The sequence below is a fragment of the Galeopterus variegatus genome, unplaced genomic scaffold, assembly GCF_000696425.1.
Source record: "Galeopterus variegatus unplaced genomic scaffold, G_variegatus-3.0.2 Scaffold6495, whole genome shotgun sequence".
In the NCBI taxonomy this organism is placed as follows: Eukaryota; Metazoa; Chordata; class Mammalia; order Dermoptera; family Cynocephalidae; genus Galeopterus; species Galeopterus variegatus.
This window is the reverse complement of record NW_007732606.1, coordinates 13,951-21,836: the sequence shown is the minus strand read 5'-3', so window position 1 is coordinate 21,836 and position 7,886 is coordinate 13,951. Positions and strand designations below refer to the sequence as shown.

Genomic DNA, 7,886 nt, shown 5'->3' with positions numbered 1-7,886 from the left:
CATTACTGCACTTGTTATCATCCCAGAAGATGTCATTTTCAACAAGATCAGATGTTTATTTGCAAAAGCCATGCGAACAGCTGGCTGGATAGTTCAGTTGGTTAGAACATTGTCCTGATAACACCAAGGTCTGGGGTTAGATCCCTGTGCTGGACTATTAATCCATTTCTGTTGCTTAGAACAGAATACGTGGAATTGAGTGATTTGTAAAGAAGCCATATTTATTGCTTACAGTTTCAGAGGCTGGGAAGTCCAAATTCCAGGGTATACATCTGGTAAGAGCCTTGTTCTTGGTGGTAACTTTACGGCAATGCATCATGTCACATTACAAAATGGCAGAAGCAGAAAGAGAGAAGAGAGCAACTCCTGTGCTCTGCTTTTAAAGCTCTTGGACCATGCTGTAATAAAAGGACTTTAGTCAGGCTCTCTCACCTCGCATCTCTTACAAATGAGCAAGATTCAACACATTCGCTAGAAACATGCTACAAAAGTAGTGTAACTGTGCATGTGTGCCCATTTACTGATTCAGCATGATTGTTGTAATTATGTAATGTTTGCCTGTGGCTCCTGTTGTCTACTAAAACTGGAAAGGTAACTGCTCTGAACTGCTGGTTAGCAGAGCCTGGAAGGGTAGAAGAACACGGAGGGAGGACAGAGCATGGAGGGTCAGTAGAATAGAGCCTGAGCTTGTGTCTGAGAATGAAGCATGTCTGTGAAGCTCACATCTGAAGAATAAATTATGTCTACCTTGCATAAAGCTGCCAGTATCTTCTTTAGGTTACCTGACTCACAGCCTGCACAGTAAGAGGCAGAAGGATCTGACACTTGTGCACCACACATGCCCATGACCGCCATTAGATTATCAATTTATTAATCATGTTCCCCACATGTGATCACTTCTTCAGGCCCCCATCCTTCTGCTACCATAATAGGATTTCAACCTCTTAACACTGTCACAGTGGGAGTTAACATTCTAATATTTGGACTTTGGGGGACACAATTCAATCCACAGCAATTGGCTAGCAAAAAAAAATAAAAAAATAAAACCACATAAAAAGATACTCTGGATTTTCTTTCTTTCATATTCTCCCCAATCTTGATATTCTATATTTTTTAAGATAATTTTTTATTGAAATATAATTGCTTGTACTTATCTTTGGGGTACAGTGTTGAATATTAATACCAATGGGCAACATGTCATGCTCAAATCAGGATAATTAGTATATTCAACATTATACAATACAGTCATTTTTTGTGACCCTTAACCAATTTCTCAGTAAACTCCTCTCCCCCTTCCCCTTACACACCTCTGATGGCCTTGGTTCTATTCTCTCATTTTGAAAGTTCAACAAATTTTTGTGACTGTTGTATCCTTTTTTAAAAATTATTTGTTTATTTTTTAAACTCCCACCTGTGAATGAGGACATGTGGTATTTCTCTTTTATGACTGGCTTATTTCTCTTAACATAATTATCCCTAAGTTCATCTCTGTTGGAGTGAATGACAGGTTATCATTCTTTTTATGGCAGAGTAGTATTCCATTATGTATACATTGAACATTTTCCTTCTGCAGTCATCCATTGATGGACATTCAGGTTGGTTCCAACTCTCGACTATTGTAAATGCAGCTGCGATAATCATGGGAGTTCAGTATCCCCTTGAGCTGATGATTTCGATTCCTTTGGGTATATACCCAACAGCGGGATGGTGGGATCATATGGCAGTTCCATCTGTGGTTTTGTGAGGAACCTCCATATTGTTTTCCATAATAGCTGTACTAATGTACAGTACCACCCACAATGTAGGAGGGTTCTCCTCTACATCCTCTCCAACGTTTGTTATTCTTTTTTATAACAGCCACTATAAGTGGGGTGAGATGACATGTCAGTGTGGTTTTGATTTGTATTTCCCCAACGCTTAGGGATGTTGAGCAGTTTTTCATGTGCCTGTTGGCCATTTGTATATCTTCCTTTGAGAAATGATTCAACTCTTTCACCCATTTGTTAATTGGGTTACCTGTTCTTTATTAAATTGTTTGAGGTTGTTGTATATTCTAGATATTAATCCTGTGTTGGATGCTTAGTTTGGACATATTTTCTCCCATTCTGTACATTGTCTTCTTGCTATGCTAACTGTTCGTTTTGCTGTGTAAAAGCTTTTTAGTTTCATATAATCCCATTTGTTTATTTTTTTCCCTTTGTTACCTGTGATTTTGAGGTCTTATTCATAAAATCTTTGACCAGCCCTTCTTCATGAAGCATTTCCCCTTATGTTTTCTTTTAGGAGTTTTTTATAGTTTCATGTCCTAATTTTAAGTCTTTAATCCATTTTTAGTTCATTTTGGTATATGGTGAGAGGTACAGGCCTAGTTTCATACTTCTGTATATGGATGTCCAATTTCCCAGCACCATTTATTGAAGAGGCAGTCTTTCCCCAATGTATGTTCTTATTGCCTTCATCAAAGATCAGTTGGCTGTAAGTCTATCGGTTGATTTCTGGGTTCTCTATTCTGTTCATTGGTCCAAGTGTTTATTTGTACAGCACTACTGTGCAATTTAGGTTACTATACATTTGTAGTATAATTTGAAGTCAGGCAGCATTATGCCTCCAACTTTATTTTCTTTGCATAGGATTGCCTTGTCTATTCAGGGTCTATTGTTCTTCCATATGAATGTTAGGATTGTTTTTTCTATTTCTATTAAGAATGCCATTGGTATTTTGATGGGAATGCATTGAATCTGTAGATCACTTTGGGTAGTGTGGACATTTTCACAATGTTAATTCTTCCAATCTAAGGGCATGGAATGTCTTTCCATCTTTTTGTGTCCTCTTAAATTTCTCTCAGTAGAAATTGGTAGTTCTCATTGTGGAGTTCATTTGCTTCTTGATTAAACTGATTCTGAGGTATTGTATTTTAGTTTTTTGATGGCTATTGTAAATCGACAAGCTTTCTTGATATCTTTTTCTGTTGGTTTGTTATTGAAGTATAAAAACACCACTGTTTTTTTTGTGTGTGAATTAAATTTCATAGTGAACAAGGAATGTTGTGTCATTGTCTTTTACATTAGTTGTATAAATCTAGTTTTATTTTTAAATGATTTTTTTAAAAGATAAGTTATTATACATATAATTGGGGTACAGAGTTGACTTTCAATAGTTGTGTACAATGTGTGATGGTCAGATCAGGATAGTCAGCTTATTAATCATTATGGTACATAATCATTCTTTGCGTCCATTAATCAATTTCTCATTAACCCAATTTCCTGTAGACCTTCACTCTCCTTTTCCTCCTCTAGTAACCACAGTTCTTTCCTTTCCTTCTAAAAGTTTGATGTATTATTGTGATTGTTGTTTCTCTGTTTACTGTCTGTTTTTTGTATTTATGGATTCAGCTCCCGCTTATGAGTGACGGCATGTGGTATCACTTACTGCACCTGGATCCCTTCACTTAGCATAATTTTCTCCAGGCTCATCCATGTTGCTGCAAATGGCAGAATTTCACTCTTTTTTATTGTTGAGTACTATTCCCTTGTGTATATATACCACATTTTCATTATCCAGTCATCCATCAGTGGACATTTATGTTGCTGGATCATATGGAATTTCTGTCCGTAGTTGTTTGAGGAACCTCCATACCGTTTTCCATAATGGCTGCACCAATTTACAGTCCCATTCATCAGTTTAGGAGGATTCCCTTTTCCCGCATCCTCACCCACATTTGATATTCTCTGTCTTTTTGTTAATAGCCAGTATAACTGGGGTGAGATGGTATCTCAGAGTGGTTTTGATTTGCATTTCCCTGATGATTAGTGATGTTGAGCATTTTTTCACATACTTGTTTGCCATTTGCATGTTCTCCTTTGAGAAATGTGTATTCAGCTCCTTTGCCCATTTTTTAATTGGATTATTCAGGTTATTACCCTAAAGTTGTTTGAGCTCTTTGTATATTCTAGTTATCAACCCTTTATTGGGTGTGTAGGTTGCATATTATTTTCTCCTGTTCTGTTAGTTGTCTTTTCATTCTGTTGATTAGTTCCTTTGCTGTGCACAAGGTTTTTAGTTTGACATAATCATATTTGATTGTTTTTTCTTTTGTTGCCTGTGTTTTGGGGGTCTTATTTAGAAAGATTTTGCCTAGTCCTACATCCAGGAGTTTTTTTCTCTATTTTTCCTAGATATTTTAAAGTTTCAGATCTTGTATTTAAGTCTTTAATTCATTTTGACTTGATTCTGGTATTTGGCATGTTGATTTTTTGTATGTTGGTTTTGTACTCGGCAACTTTATTTAAATCATGTGTCACATCTCAGTGTTTTCCTGTAGAGTCTTTAGGGTTTTTAATATATGTAGGATCATGTAATGTGCAAAGAGGGTCAGTTTGACTTCATCTTTTCCAATGTAGATACCTTTGTTCTTTTTTCTGATTTCTCTAGCTAGTAGCTCCAATATGATACTGAACAGGATTGGATAGAGTAAACATCCTTGTCATCCTGTTCTTAAGGGTAAACTGATAACCTTTGGTTGAGGTTTTGGCATATATAGCTTTTATCGTGTTGAGACACTTTCCTTCTATACCTAATTTTCTGAGAGTCATTCTCATGAAGTAACACTGGATTTTTTTCAAATGCTTTTTCTGCATCTATTGATGTAATACTATAGTTTTTGTCTTTAATTTTGTCAAAGCGGCAAACCACATTTATTCACTTACATATGTTGAACCATCCTTACGTCCCTGGTATGAATCACACTCGATTGTGGTGTATAATCTTTTTAACATGTTGCTGTACTCTGTTTGCTGATACTTTGTTGAGGATATTTTTGTCTATGTTAATCAAATATTTTGGGCTGTAGTTTACTTTTTTTTGTCTTATTGTTGTCTCATTTTGGTATCAGGGTGATACTGGCCTCATAGAATGAGTTTGGGAGAATAGCCTTCCTTTTAATTTTTTGGAATAGTTTGAAGAGAATTGGCATTAATTCTTCTTTAAAGGTTTTATAGAATTCAGCAGTATCCAAACTTGGCTTTTGTCCAAAATGTGGCTTTTCTTAATTGGGAGACTGTTAATACTACTTCAAACTCATTGCTTGTCCTTTCCCTTATCAGGTTTTCTATTTCTTCTTGGTTAATCTTCATAGTTTGTGTGTGTCCAGAATTGCATCTGTTTCCTCCAGCATTTGAAATTTGTTGTGTTTAGTTGTTTATAATGGTCTTTAATGATTCTATGTATTTCTGTGGTATCACTTGTAATGCCTCCTTTTTCATTTCTTGTTTTCATTGTTTGCATCTTCTTTCTTCTCTTTGTCGTAAGCACAGCTCATGATCTGTCTATTTTATTTATCTTCGCCAAAAAACAACTAGTTGTATTCAATGGTGGAGTTGCATGTGAGTACATTTGTGATTTAGGCACTGGGGTCCTTAGTGATTCCTTGCTGAGGTTAGTGACACTATCTTGGGCTGTTGAAGATATGGTTTAGCTCTCAAGTTTTGGGGAGAAGCACCTGGGTGACCTGCCACTCTTTGGCTAGATGGGTGACCTTGCGTGGGTTTTTGGCCTCCTGGCCAGTGTCCTGTGACCCTGATGTGTGCACTAGGATGTATTAGAGCACTTCAGTCTGAATGGGTGACCCTGAGTGGACTTGTTGGTATCCCACCTAGCATCCTGTTACCATGATGGGTGCACTGGGGTACACTGCAGCTTCTCAGTTTGAATGCATGACCCTGCGTGGTGTTTCTCTTTCTTTTTTCCTACAGGCAGAGACCCCTCCTGGTTCCTTGCTTCCCTGCATTGGGGCTGGGCTGGTGGTGGTTGGGAATTCTCTTCCTCACTCAATATGGCTATCCTGGGTTTCTGTACTCTCCAGGGGCTCTGTTTTTTCATGTGAGCTACACATATACCTCCTACCCCCAGGTGTACTACTGTGCTGGGCAGTGTAAATCCTCTTGTGGGTTAGGCCACCAGGTTGTGGGTTTGCACTCACTCATCTTTTCCTCTATCATCTCTGATGATGATATGTCAGTGCATTTGAGTGGTTGGCAGACTGGCAGCACAGTATCTGTGGCTGTGGTGGCAGTGGTGGCTGCTGTGTTGGCAGTGGCAGTTGGTGTTATGGCAAGACACTCTTGTGGTTCTAGTGTTGGAAGGCTGCTCTTGCAACCGCTGGTGGCTGTGGCAGCGGCAGTGCTAGACTACCCACGTAGATGTGCGAAAACGGTAGTAATGAAACAGAGTTAGGACATACACCAGTGTCCAAACTTGATAAGAAAAGCAGATTCAGAAGGCTTGGCACCCAAGTATCAGTGTGTCCACTACATCAATTTCAAGGACACATTGAAAAATTCACTGACACTAGCCCTAAACTCATCCCTGTTTATTAATTGGTCTGTCTGGTTGGAAATGCCATTCTTTGGACCTGAGTTTCCTCATCTATAGAAAAAAGACACTCAAGTAAGTGATAATCATTGTTTCTTCCAGCTCCATCAATTCTCTGTCACTCAGTTTATCTTTGTGTGTTTACTCTAGGGCACAACCGTATTTACATCACTTTCATCTGTGCTGCACGATGAGAAAGAATTCCCCAACTCAAAGGTGTTTGACCCTGGCCACTTTCTGGATGAGAGTGGAAACTTTAAGAAAAGTGACTACTTCATGCCATTCTCAGCAGGTAATAGAAATTCACTACCATTTCTGTATCAGGGAACAAGATAGCTTTGGGGGATCATTTGGTACTCACATGGTGCCTCCTCTGGTGCTGGAAGAGTTGCTTTTTGTACATGATCAGGAGCACCAGTCCTAATACCCACACATTTTTCCTGCTCATAATACATCCTCATTGTTGGGCCACATCAGTGAATCTCATGGGAGTTGACCCAGTTCTTCCAGATTCAGAAAGCTAGAGTATGGGACGATTGAATTCTGCCTCTTGATATAAAACTGAGGCACCCTAGACCTCTTCTTTTAAGTTGAAACTGTTGTAGACTGTCCTAACCAGCTATGAGAAAGGTTTCTAACTCCACAAATTTGAGTGTCTTCTCCATAGTGTCCATCAGTGCCCGCAAGCTCAGAATGGCTTCTTAAGAGGCTCACTTCTGAGTTAGTAAGGCAGATGAGTAAAGAGATCATTGAATTCTAATAGAACTAGTGCTGTGAGAGAGGGAAGCAAGGACTGCAGAGGGAGGGAGGCTTCAGGGTTGCAGAGAAGCTGCCCATTTCATGCTCTCTCATACACCACAAAGAGGCAAAAAATGGAGTAAGCAACATTCTAATAGGAGAAATTACATTTGAGCTGCCTAAAAGGGGTCAGAGAAAATGGAAAGAAGAGGAGGCAGGACCTTTTTATGGAGGTAATAAACCACAGGAGCAGGACATTTGCTCTAGATCTAGGGTATCAGAACCTTTTCCAAATAATGACATGGTCAGAGTAATATTGGGAATACGGCAGGATCCTTTGCCATAATTCCAGAGCAGCCTACCCTTCCTTCAGTCATGATCACATATCTTGGAAATTGTGATCTCAAATCCTGAAATGTGTCTGTCCATGGGTTCTGGATGACTTTTGTTGACTGCTTTAAAATTGGCACTGTGGATAAAAAGATGACAAGGACAGAGATCTCCCTTCAGTAATTCACATTATAGCACAACAGAAAAATAAATAAATAGGGTATTATAATTTCAGGTGAGCCATGCTCCAATGGAAGCATGAATATAATTTTGAGGCAACCCAGAGAAGGCAAGGTTTTATTGCTTGAGGGAATCACAGAGAGTGTAAAGAGGACCTAGGCCCAGAATGTAGTACAAACAATGTGCATCTTAGTCAAAAAGACCAGCATGATATAGAACTTGACTGCGTGGCTTGTTCGAGATTGATGAAGATTGTGTACAGCCAGAGC

At 38.8% G+C, this 7,886-nt stretch overlaps 1 pseudogene; it reads left to right on the top strand.

The window, feature by feature from the left end:
• The window catches only part of LOC103606336, a 62,272-nt pseudogene extending 55,611 nt beyond the window's left edge, over positions 1-6,661 (top strand).
• The last annotated feature ends 1,225 nt before the right edge of the window (positions 6,662-7,886 follow it).